Source organism: Rattus norvegicus, chromosome 17 (assembly GCF_021556685.1).
Source record: "Rattus norvegicus strain SHRSP/BbbUtx chromosome 17, alternate assembly SHRSP_T2T, whole genome shotgun sequence".
In the NCBI taxonomy this organism is placed as follows: Eukaryota; Metazoa; Chordata; class Mammalia; order Rodentia; family Muridae; genus Rattus; species Rattus norvegicus.
Window position 1 is genome coordinate 30,322,554 of NC_141550.1, and position 13,728 is coordinate 30,336,281.

At 43.1% G+C, this 13,728-nt stretch overlaps 1 pseudogene; it reads left to right on the plus strand.

Annotated features, from left to right (window-relative positions):
- Positions 1–6,007: 6,007 nt before the first annotated feature.
- On the plus strand, positions 6,008–6,775 carry LOC148000099 (large ribosomal subunit protein eL8 pseudogene; annotated as a pseudogene).
- The last annotated feature ends 6,953 nt before the right edge of the window (positions 6,776–13,728 follow it).

Genomic DNA, 13,728 nt, shown 5'->3' on the forward strand with positions numbered 1-13,728 from the left:
CCTATTTTCACAGTTAAGTCAAAAATCAATGGGTCCCCTTCACTGCTCCCATCAAAGGAAGACTTCGGTTTACCTGGGGCTGGTGAGGCCAGGCACCTGCAGATTCACTGCTCAGTGCATCTTCAGAAGCTGCTCCAGGCTAACAGCATCTCTCTATGTAAGTCTTTGTGCTTGGCTGGGTTGGTGAAGGTTACTGACAGAGGTCTGTAGAATCTGACATCACTACGTTTTCAATGATCCGAGAAAGCAGAGCCCGTTAGAGGCAGCAAGAGCTGCAGATTTCACCCACAGGGAAATTAGGAAATTAGAATCTAGCACTTATGACTTCTGCAAGCATAACCATAGGTGGACTTTGAGCGATGTGCCTGCTCCATCGAGGAGCCATCGGGGAGTTCGGGAAGACTCAAGGATGTAAATTGTACCAAACCACAGGGGAGGTTCTGACTCCCTAGCCTCCTGACAACACATCTGACTGAGTGGTCTCAAAATTTACATAATTACCCCAAGACTCTCTTTCCATTCGTAAATGAGCATACTAATGTATTATGGGGAATAAATGTTTAATTCCTGCGTGAGTCTGCTATAAAGTTTAATCCACTGTGACAGAAACAGTTCCTCCAATGCTCAGTCCTTTCCCCACACAGACAGGGCCTGCACCACCACTCACATACTTACAATGTTTCCCTTTCCAAATGCTCTGTAGCTCTTTGCTCCACACCCTCATGCGCATGAAGAAGTGATGTTTATTACCCTGAGGAATCTGGACTGGTGGACTGGCTACCAGACCAATATGGAAGCAATCCTTTACAACCTCCGAGATGGGAACTTAAGGCGTGGGTAGTTGCCACCCTCCCCTGAGATGTTCCTTTTGGATACCATGTTCCATGTCCTCCCATAGCTCTATGTCCTCAAGCTGCATCTTGTCTGCCTAGAAGCAGAGAGATGAATTCTGACACTCAGCTTGCTTTCTCCCCTTACTTCTTCAGGGATCCCAGCTCATGGAGTTCCGCAGCCACAATTAGGGCAGACTTTCCTCCAGCTAGCTTGATCTAGAATCAGAAAGTCTCTCCTATGAGACATAGCATGCCCAGGGGTTTGCCTGCCACGAGATTCTAGATCCTGCCAAGTTGTCAGTCAATATTAGCCATGACATAGCATTTCTTGCTACTTCACAAAGGAGTAGTCAGCCAATCTCTTCTTCGATTGAGTGAACCAGTTCATACTCACAAAGTTCTGCCAAGACTCCCAGGCTTCACTGAACTTTCAACATGTCTACACATCATCCCCAGAACCTTCTCTCTGCTGTTTCCACTGATACTCACAGGCAGACTTGACTCCTACCCTTTGCTATTTTGTTTTGTTTCATTTTTTTTCCATGCATCCGTGTCCGTGTCCGTGTGTTGAATATATTCATGTATATTACATACGCATGTGGAGGCCCTAGGTGGATGTCTGGAATGGTACTCTTGCACTTTCTTATCTTATTCATTGGATCAGGGTCTCTCAATCACACACAGAGCTCACTGAGGCAGTCACATGACTTTCTGTGTCCACCCTCTTAGACTGGAATCACAAGCAGCCCACTGGCCACCTAGCATTTGTGTGAGTTCTGGGGTTCTGAATTCCAGTCCTCATGCTTGTGGAGCCAACTCTGGAACCCCTGGGCCATTTCCCCAGCCTACTGCCACTGTTTAGACTGACTGTCTCTGGTCTTCTTGAGGTATGGCACAACCCTGTTGGTGCCAGCGTTGGATTGATGCTGAATCCAGAAAGCAAACAGCAGCGACCAGAGGGCTGCAAGCAGACAATGTAGTCTTATCATTATTTCATTGTCATGTGATAGCAGAATTCTACTCCTAAAATTCCTTTCCACGTGGGTATAGATTTCATTTTTAAGATAATAAAGGAGAAAAATAAAACCATAGCATCTTATCTTTGGGAGAGAGAGGAGGAGGAGGAGGAGGAGGAGGAGGAGGAGGAGGAGAGAGAGAGAGAGAGAGAGAGAGAGAGAGAGAGAGAGAGAGAGAGAGAGAGAAGGAAGGCCTGGCACACTTCCACAGAAGTTGCTACAACTGGCCAGGCCTTCCCATGCCAAACACTGCGTGCCCCCTCTGGGGCTCTCCTACCTGTCTCCTACCTGTGTTAAACAGGCTTCACTGGTGTCCCTGTAGGATACCCCATCAATTCAGTGAGGATGATCGTGTGCAAATCCTACTGTGCTGAGCCTAAAGGAGAAGATTTCTCCTTAAAAAGAAAACCATCAGAGAATAGAGAAAACAAAGCACAAATAAAATTCGAACCTTGGTCCTGAACAGGCAAGACTTGAGAATAGAAGTTTTGCTTCTCTCACCAGCCATTTTTAGTGAGAACATGCCTCTGCTTCAATGTTAAGATTTAGGGATTGACCCTTAACCATAGCACCCCATCTTAAAAAAATATGTAGGGGTTCTATATGATCTTTTCCTCTCTCTCCTTCTCCCTTTCCCTCCTCCTCCACCCCTCTCTCCTGAAGAAAAAAATGGGCAACAGCAGAAGGGCCAGAAATGCTCAAACCATTCACTATGTTACGAAAGAGCAACAAAGACCCTTACTCACAGTAGCACCTGTTCACTGATACTGAGAACCAGGTACAGCCCGCTGATGCTGGGGGTCAGGCACAGCCTACTGGTGCTACAAACCAGGCACAGCCTTTCCATCTGTCTCACAAGGGTCTCGGGAATAAACATCATCCTTTCTCTGTAACTCCTGAGTGCCCAGCATCAGATTTGATCTGCAGCAAGTACTTGATGAATGATGGTCGATGGATGATGATTTTAGCACTATGAAGGAGGAGCAGCCACAGATGCTCCAATTAATCAGCCACTCACTGCATGGCACTTCCTTTCAATTATCCTCATGAGGACCTTGTAAGAGTAGACAGTAGTTCAACTTCTCAAAACAACTGAACTCACATCAGTTTTTATGATCCGACGGAGCTGAATTTTGGAGTTTCATTAAAAACAATCTTGAGTCCATCCTGGCTTGGAAATCCAGGACTCTCAGCCCCAAACTTGAAAAAGCCATCAAATATTTCCTTTCTGATTGTACAGATCTGGACTTAGACATAATTTTTATCAAACAAGACAAAGCTTCTGGCAATCTGCCACGTAAGACCCATTTTCCCTTTCTTTCTTTCTTACAGAAAGAGAAAAAAAATCAAAACTGTAATTTGTTGGGGATGGGAGGACACAGCCACTGGAAAACTCCTTTCCCAATAATTCTTGTGTCTAGAGAAAGATGCTAGGTGAGGAAAAACAAGGTTTTAGTTGGCTGAAGCCATAGCTGCTCCTCCCATTCGTGACTATATGGTTTGTTTTGTGACCCATTGAGATTAGCCAGGGCTATCTGTGTGACAATGGGTTTGGAACTATCAGCTGGAGCCTGCCAGGCTCAGCAGTTTGTACACAACTAAAGACAGTGGTTCTCCTCTCCCAGAAACTATCAATAGGCAACAGTTCAGAAGGAATGGGTGAGGCCCCATAAGCCCCTCTCCCTTCCTAGCCTTATTGTTGATCTCTTATAGGTTCTGGGTCCAGTATAGGTAACCACAGTTGATCTAAGTGAAAGATTGCTGCTGTTGTGTGAGTCTAGAAAATGGCATGTTATAGCCCCTCACGCTATCTTCCAGCTCTTACGTACTTCCTACTCCTTCCAAAATACCCCTTGAACCTCAGATGAGAAACTTTTACTCTTGATCAAGAGGACATGCTCAAAAAATTATACTGGGGCAAGAACTTCACTTGGTTTTAACACGGGTGGTAACTATGTATCCCCCCCCCCCCATTGGCTGAGGTCTGATCTCACAGTCTTCTGAAATTGGCTAGTTTTATAAGAATCAGGGCAAAGGAAATGAAGGAAAGAAGAAGGTGTGGGCCATTTAATTCACTCATGTTTTGAGTGCATCAGGTCTTTGTATAAGCAAAGGTTATACTGGGTGGGTGAATTAAAACCTTGCAAGATAAGAAAGAGTAAAAGATTTGAACTCCTAGTCATGAATAAAGCTTTTGCAGTTTTTGATAGAAAATATTAGTGTTTAATGCTTCTTGCACACAACTTGAAAATGACTATGCAATTCAGTAGCACGGATGCACCACATCTCTGTTGAGTTCCAAAACCTCTCATTGTTGTGTAATGATAATACGTGCCCCTTATCAGGCATTGCCATGCTGCCGTCCCTGAAAACCACAGTAGAATCACTCAGGCCAACAAAAGTCTGCAAAGACTAGCTCCCATTAGTTTAGAATGATGGGTGCTTCTCAGAACAGCAATTAATGCAATTAAAATAGCCACTGTGCCTTCGATTTTAAACACTATACTTACAACAAATTACCAAGCAGAACTATTTGTTTTCTGCTGCTATCATGAAGTTTCCAATAGCCCAGCCCTATTTCTAACACGAGATGTGAGGCCATCTGACCCAGTCTTGTCTATCATCCTCCCATCTTCCCTGGAACAGCCAATCACAGTGGCTATCCCAGCTTCCTCCTGCATAGAATCCTACCATTCATGAAACTTTGCTCTCTACCTTGTCTACAATTTCAAGCCTTTACCAAAGGCTCTTTCTGATGCTGAAATCTAGCCCCATCCTAAAGATACCAAGGACTTAGTTTCCCCAATCTCTTCATCCTCAGGCAAATGGGCCTTCTCCTATTACCTCTGCAAACCATGACTCCTCACCACTGTGAGACATCAATTCTGCTGCTTTGCAAGCGAGTTCTTCCAACCCTCCCCTTTCCTGAGTTCCAGATGGTACCTGTAATGTCCTACAGGTTCCTCATCTGCAGCAGGTTCCCAAGATTTCTTCATCTGTCTGAGACATGCTTCTTTTCCAAGCCTCTCTTTCAGCACTAGCTGGTCCTCCATCCAGATTTTCTATTCATCACCATGGCAAGCTCCTGGTGAGCATTTCAATCCAAGCACTGAGGCTCCGTTATGAAAGACGCCAGCTACTAACTGGCCCTCTGCCCTCCGAGTGTGAGGGCACCACTCCTCCCCTCTCATTTCAACAATGCATGTTGTCCCAATGCTTTGGAATTAATGTCTCTCTCAATTGACCTCAAACATAGTAAGCAAACTCACAGAAACTCTAAAAGAGAGTGCATTATCCTCCCTCACGTTATCATTATTGTTAATAAATTACATTTATATATACTGAAAATCCCAATGGAAAATGTCATAGTTTTGTCTTCAATAATAGCAATAACTTCTTTGCTAAGAATAAAGAAGAGGAAGAGGAAAATGGTTCTAAATTATTTTTTAAGTTCTAATTACTGTGGCATTCTCATCAGAAATCATATAGGCCAGAAGATAATGGAGCACAATTTCTAAATTATTAAAGTGGAGGGAACCTTTAAACCAAACATGCTAGCATTCCTAAAAGTTTCTTCAGGAATTAAAAAGAAATATACATATACTTAGTGACTGAAAACCAAAATAATTTACCTCCAGCCAATATCAACCCCCAAAAGACATGCCAATCAGCATTCTATGGTCTAGAGGAAAATTGGACATATCATAAATCAAGGAAAATCAGGGAGCTGGTGCTGAAAAATATGCTTTCAAAAGAACAAAGGCTACAAACTTCCAACATCTGTGAAAGACATAGTTTATAGATTCAAGAAATTCAACAAGAATCTAGCATGAAGAGCACTGTGCCCAGATTCAGCAAAGCACTGAAAATTAAAGTTAAAGACAGTGTCATTGTGACGCAACAATATTCAAGACAGATGTGGAGAAGAAAGAAAGGTGGTGGGCAGAAATAGATAGCAGGTGGGACAGACAGACAGGCAGGCAGACAGATGAACAGAGGATAGATAGTAGAAAGACTGCCAGCTCTGTTTCTCTGCAAGACCCTAAAACTTTATCTTAAGTTGTTAATATTGTATATAACCCCTAAATCCTCGCCATTCTGAATGATACTGAAAAGCACCATTTAAAACTAATTTATGCTCTCCTTCATCCGAGCAAGATGCCCAAAGGAAAGAAGGCCAAGGGGAAGAAGGTGGCCCCAGCCCCCGGTGTGGTCAAGAAACAGGAGGCCAAAAATCCTTTGAAAAGAGGCCTAAGAACTTCCGAATTGGGCAGGACATCCAGCCCAAAAGAGATCTCACACGCTTCGTCAAATGGCCCCACTACATCAGGCTGCAGCAGCGACAGAGAGCCATCCTCTATAAGCGGCTCAAAGTACCCCCTGCCATCAACCAGTTCGCCCAGTCCCTGGACAGGCAAACAGTGACTCAGCTGCTTAAGCTTGCCCACAAGTACAGGCCAGAGACAAAGCAGGAGAAGAAGCAATGGCCCGTGCTGAGAAGAAAGCTGCTGGCAAAGGGGACGTCCCAACTGAGAGACTGCCTGTCCTCCAAGCAGGGGTCAATACAGTCACCACCTTCGTGGAGAACAAGAAGGCTCAGCTGGTGGTGATTGCCCATGATGTAGACCCCATTGAGCTGGTGGTTTTCCTGCCTGTCCTGTGTCAAAAGATGGGGGTGCCCTATTACATCATCAAGGGAAAGGCCAGGCTGCGGCGCCTGGTCCACAGGAAGACATGCACCACTGTTGCCTTCGCACAGGTTAACTCGGAAGACAAGTGGCGGAAGCTATTAGGACCAATTATAATAACAGCTATGACGAGATCCGCCGCCACTGGGGAGGCAACATCCTGGGTCCTAAGTCTGTGGCTCGAATTGCCAAGCTGGAAAAGGCAAAGGCTAAAGAACTCGCCACTAAACTGGGTTAAATGTACACCAAGTTTTCTGTCCATAAATATAATTACAAAATTAAAAAAACTGATTTACAGTTTGGAATGGAAACTGGGGAATATGAATAAGTAGCATTTTATGTATAATAAAGACTAAGAAATAAGGAAAAAGAAAGTGGGGTAAAGGCACACTAGCAAGTCCTGGCCTCTGCAAGTTCTAGTGGTTATGAACACTGTGCAATCCTTAATTTTGACAGGCAGACACTGAGTAGAATATCTTGGCAGTGATATAAACACAATTAATGTTAGGGTGATACAAAAATGATGTTCTATCTTGCTAGAGGGGGGAAACAAGATGAATGATCCAAGGAGAGACAGAAAAATTGAAAAAGGGAAGCAATAAGCAATGTATTATATCCAACATGGAATAAAACCAAAGAAGCATTAAATGTATCATTAACTACAGTAAGCGAATGGTACCTAGATCGAGTCATTTCTCTTCCTAGGCTTCATAGGCTTCAGCTGCTGTTTTAAGATACGTTCCTTAAAGAAAACGATAAAGGCAAAAGAAAGCCAGGAAGTGAGAAAGGATGTGTCAGGGGATGTTAATAATGGGCAATGGTGAAGTACTCAGATTTTATAGTAGTGAGGTGCTAAGATCTTACAATAGTGAAGTGCTCAGATCATACAAAATATATTTTAAGGTCCAAACATCCAACAAGGCTAAAAAATTCTTATTAATAAAAGATGGAATGTCTAAAGAAACTGTATCAGTCTGAACATTTATACATCAAACCACATTGCATGGGCATATGTAAAGCTAAAATGAATAGGAAGAAAGAAGTGGGAGAGGTGTGTGTGAACCCGTGGGGCAGGGCATTCAGGGTTATGTTGAGAAGATTGTAATTAGCTTCAAGAAACTCATGAAAATTCCAACAATTCCAATAGATGACGAGTCGCCATGAAGGTGTTTGAAATACACAGTCAACTTTATTGAATGGATATTCCATTTTGTCCAAAAAAGAAAAACAATTTGAAATTTTCAAATGTTCAAGTATTATTGTAGAAAGTGTTCTTAAATGGTGCCATAAAAAAGAATCTTAATAAATTCAGAAAAATAAATGGTTGGATAATTATCAGTTAAGCACACCACATTTTCTGACCAAATTAATATATAAAAGTTAACCTCTGAGCTAAATTACAAACTTGAAAGCATTCATAACTCTGAAAAAATAAAAGTCTTTAGAATTGAAGATGAATTAAAATTAACTAGAAAAAAAAAGGATTCTTACATTTCAAAATCTATGAAATGTGGACAAAACCCAAGGAAGAAAACAAACATGTGAACACAGTTTAAAACATCTGGGAGAAAAAGTACGGTTTTAGTTCTTTAAAAGCATGGATTCTGGAGCCATACTACCTAGGTTCAAATCCTAGCTCCAGCACTTACCAATCAATGTGTGACACCCGGTGCTTTTCCAGCACAGCTTGGGGGCAAGACCTGACTAGGCTGGCCAAGCAATGAAGAAAAGACAAGCACAGACAGACACACAGAGAAGCTGAGAGTGAATGGACTAGGTTCTCTTGCTTGTCAACTTGGCTACATCTAGAATTAACTAAAATCCAAGTGACTAAGTGGCTAGGTGTGCCTATAACGGCTCTTCTCTTCCTTTCCCTTCCATTCTCTTTCTTTCTCTTCCCCCCTTTTCCTTCCCTTCCCTTCCCTTCCCTTCCCTTCCCTTCCCTTCCCTTCCCTTCCCTTCCCCTCTCCCCCTCTCTTTGTTTTGCTTTTTGAGGCATGCTTTCTTTGCGTGTAGCCCCTGGCTATCCTGGAACTTGCTCTGTAGATCTACCTGCCTCTGCCTCCCAAGTACTGAGATCAGTGTGTGCAACCACTGATCACGTAAGGGACGTTTCTTAATTCTTTTTGAGTGAGAAGATCCATCTTGAATCTGCTTTTGAAGTGGAAAGATCCACACCTTCTTGTGGCCGCCTATATAAAGGGAATGGAAGAAGGAAGCTTGTTCTCATCCGCTTGTCCTTGTTCTTACTGGCAAGTCCATTTTTCCATTAACATTAGAACCTGCTTCCTTTAGATTCTGGCATATGCTAAAGACCCGCTGAGTCTTCCTGTACTGAACAACTACTAAGTTCCTGAACTTTCCATTGGAAGTCCCTGGACTTGTTGGACTTGTTGGACCACAACGTGAGCCACTCTAATAAATCTGCTATATATTATATATGCATAAATATGCATATACTATATATTAAATGGTATATATTATGCATGTATATCTCAGAATTATATATACATATATCTGCATAATATATATATATATATAATACAAACATATAGTAAACTCCTTTCTAAAACTTACCTTCTTATTGTTTGTGAAATTTATTCATTGCCTTTGTGAGACAAAGGACCTAGAAGCAATCACACTAGAGTAGCCTTGGCGAGCTTTAACTGTCTAGGACCCTGTTCCTCCTGAGTTATTGCTCACCTGAGGTGACAGAGCCACAGTCACTCTCAAGGACTGCTCATCCCTCATACACCAGTTGAGAAGAGGAAACTAGGACACACGCGAAGAACCCTGGGAGAAGATGCTGTCTGAAAGCCAAGAAGAGAGGACTCAGGAGAACCAACCTTGCCCACCCACTGTCAAACCCGTCTGCCACAGAGAGTAAGACATGGGCTACCCCACAGCTTCTCCCTCTGGATTTCTCCTGACATGGCCCTCATTGACCCACGTGTGGTCCAACAGGCAAGGCACACATATTTGCTGCCATGCTGTTCCCATGGGAAGTGATTCTCTTTCCCCCAAGGCTGAAATGGAAAGATTAGATGGAGTGATTGATAGAGATACAGCTGGCCATGCTGAGTTTGTTAAGCTCAGAGCTCTGACAACGCATCTTAGAGTCAAGCTAAGGGATCTCTACTGCAGTTCTATCTATATTAAATTATATTCCTATGGGTCGCTTTAGAGCTTAACCTTTACCTAAGCTGTCAAGCCACAAGATAGTGTGTATTACATCTGGTGGTGACATAGAAATACGCAGACAGATAGCCTGGTACAGAAACATATGCACATCACATTTGTAAGTGTGTGTGGTGGAAGAATGCTGGGAGACACACACACACACACACACACACACACACACACACACACACACACTCTCATATATACACACACACACACTCATGTTCAGCACACGCCAGGGAAATTCCCAAATGCTACAGCTAAAAACTCCTCCCTTGGAGATTTCTTTTCAAAGATTGCTAAATAAAGGGCTAACAAAACTTGCTTATAGCTGAACAAGAATAGCTGGACAAGAATAGCTGGATTTCAGGAGTCTACGCAAGTAGCTACACCTTAGGACTGACTAGCTTGGATCTCACGGGAATATCTGGGATCTATTGACCATACCCACACATCCTGACCTCATTGGCCAGAGTGGAGGCAGAGGTAAGGAGACAGAAAGGTTGAACTCAGCCTAGACAATTGTCCACAGAGAGCAGGAAGCCTAGTGAGGTGGTGCGGTTGCCAGTGGCTGATCCTGGGACCACAGAGATAATGTAGGACTACACATAAAGTAACTTAAGGTGAAATGTCACCTACAGATACTGGTAACTATAAGAGGAGGAGTTGGAGGGAGCTCTCTAGATCACTGGTTATGTACCTGTCTTTTTCCCTTTCTTTGTGGCTCATAAGTGGATGGTCCTACTTTTCCATATGCTTTTGCCGCGGTGGCTGTCTTACTGAGAAACACACTAGAGATAAGATGAAACTTTTGTCTTTAGAAATTAATTATCTCAGGTATTGTGTGATAGTGATAGAAAAAAATGGGATGTGGGCCCATTTTTTAAAGACATAAAGATGTATCTAGCAAGCAGGAACAGACAAAGGATCTCAGTTGGAAAGGCCATTTTTCACCCATCAGGCTGGAGAGAATGTTGAATGTTGGTGAAATGTGTGGGAAAGGAGACCTTTTACTCCTATGGGAGATAAATTGGTACAATAAATTGTCCGTAAGTATGTGAAAGCACTGTTTCCCAGCCATAGGGCTCAGCCCAGAAGGACAACCCAGAAACTTGCTCCCTAAGACCTCTATTCCAGCCATGTTTTCAGATAAATGTCTTGCACTGAATTTCCTGTGCCCAGTCTTCCCTGTGCTTGGGGCAGCCAGCCACTGAGAAAGTCTATAATTCTGGTTTTATCTGTTCAGGTCTCACCTCCCACCAGCACCTCCTGATCTCTTTCTGACTAGGGAAACGGGGGAGGAGGGGAAATAACTCCAAAGAGGAAATAACTACATATGGTTCTGGATACCTTGGCTGTTGACTGGGGACTCTTCTCAGACACACTGACACTGAGACTCAGTGTCCATGACCAAAAGTCATCCTGGGTGCATCTCTGTGAAAAACTGCAGACAAGACCAGACCATCATAGTCAATAGAAGCAGGACCCAGGGAGCAGATCAACTTGTATTGAAAGAGATGATCCGCCTAAAGTGGGGGAAGCTTCCTGCCCTCACCCACACCCACACCCAAGGACCTAGGGAGTAGATCACCTTGTATTGAACAAGATGATGCACCTAAATTGGGAGAAGCTTCCCACCCATGCCTACATACTCTCTGGGCCACAAGGATATCAGCAATCATAAGCAAATCCACACCATTATTCCCCCACTGTTTGTGGATTCCCCAATGGTATCCCACTGACCTGAAGTCCTACCCAGTCAGGAATAAAGAACTTCCTACAGTTAGATTTCTATTTGACCTGTTCTGTCTCCAAGGCAAGCACGAGCAACCCAGATCTCTGTAGACCTCTCCAGAGCTGGCCTGCCTCTTCATCAATTATATAGCAATTTGGACCCAGACTCTATCAATGCTTAGTCCATTCTATGGCCCCAACAGCATCAATTAGCATCACAGTTAGCTTCATCCAGCCTTGTCCTGAGATCCATGTTAAAAAGGAACTTTGAGAGCTAAGTATGTGGAACTCCTAAATTCATTTCAGGGTGTTCAGCTCATAGGAGAGTCAATGCATGTGTAAAACAGGCATGCTCACCAAGGCCTTGTTCACAACAGTAATAGACTAGAAACAAGTAAATATTTACCACTCGGAAGTTGGGAACTGTTCTTGGTGCTCCTACAGTGATAAAATGCACTTTAGAAGAACAAAGGAATTATGTGTGTGCTGACAGAGTAACAAAGACACAGTTTTGACTTTAAAAAAAAGCAGCTTGAATAAAGCACACAATATGATGAGAAGCAGAGAGACAGAGAGACTAAGACAGAGACAGACAGAAATAGTATGTGTGTAGATTATGTCTCACAATGGCACACATACAAAAACAGTGTATCTCATGTTATTTGCAAAGGAACGGATGATATGGTGTGACAGCCACCCTCATGTCACCTGGATTCATAGTTTGTTTTCCTTTTACTGGGTCATATATTTTGTGGGGTTTTGTTCTGATGACAAGATTTCATTACATAGCTAAGGCTAGCCTTGAACTTATTACATAGCCCAGGCTGGTCTGGAACTCATAACAAACTTTCTGCCTCCATTCCTGAAGGATGGGGTTACAACCACACACCACCATGCCCAGTCCTAGCCCATCTCTTCATTCCAGCTACAACCACAGTGTTCAGTGTCTCCAAGGTGAAGACACTCTCTTGAGGAGTCCAATCTGCTATCCTCTTGTTCAAAGAGCTTATAAGTAAATTTTGAGCACAGGCACCATCCTGAAAGGGGAGTAGGTCACATAACCTCTGATTCTTTTGTCTGTTAAGACTAAGGAGCTATATAGACATGCTCTTTTATATGTCTCAGACGTCAAAGTGCCTCACAGGGTCCTGAGGGGGTCAGAGACATGGATGTCCAATCCAGTGGCTCCTGTCCCTCTCCTGTCTTTCCCATGTCAGTCCCTGGAATGGCTTCCCAGAAAGCCTCCTACAAACAAGTCTGGTCTCAGGATCTCTAGGTCTGCTCCACAGATGTACGCCAGTGTGGTGCATTCCCACTGGAATGCAGACATGCGTGGCTCTTGATTTGCACTTCCACCTGCGGAAGTTAATTCTGCAGACAGTGTGCCCAGAGGCAAAGAAATCCATCTGCTCATCCGCACCAGTGAGCCATTTATTCTGTTTATTCTCCCGCTTCTGTTTGTCTTTTTATTACATTCTATTCCTGGGCTCATAGTAAAAAAAAAAAAAAACTCAGATAACAATTCTAGCCTCCTTCTGTTTGGAAAAGGTAGGAGAGCAAACAGAAAAGAAATATGTGAACAAATAAATATACTAGAGTGTATTCGTATCCATATTCTTGATAAAGAAAAAGAGAAAAGCTGTAGACATACAAAACCAAAGGAATTAAATAACTAAAAAAATTAAATAAGTTATATTACCAAGTACTGGCATGAGGCCATTCAAAATAAGGTCTTCTCCAAGGACTGACAGAAAATGTGAAAAATTTATATAGCGTGTAAAACAAGTTACAGAACTTCATGACTACTTTTTAAATTTCTACTTTTAAAGAGCTATTTATTTTCTTTCTTTCTTTCTTTCTCTCTCTCTCTCTCTCTCTCTCTCTCTCTCTCTCTCTCTCTCACACACACACACACACACACACACACACACACACACCAGGACTGTATGTCACATACTGTTTGCTGTGCTTTGGAAAGTGTCTCCAAAGGCCCATATGTTAAAGCACGGTCCCAAACTAGGCATGGCCACGCATACCTTTAAGTCCAGCACTTGGGAGGTAGAGGCAAGCAGATCTCAGAGTTGGAGGCCAAAACAAAATTGTGGGCCTTAACTACACATCACTGAGAGTTGCCAAGAACTTTTAAGATGTGAGACCAACTTACAGCAAACTATCCTCCTGTAGGCATGGCATTAAAAGAGATATTTGTAACCTGGCCCCTCCTCTGCACCACTGGCACGTTCATTCCTGCCAGAAAATGACTAAGGTTCCTTTGCC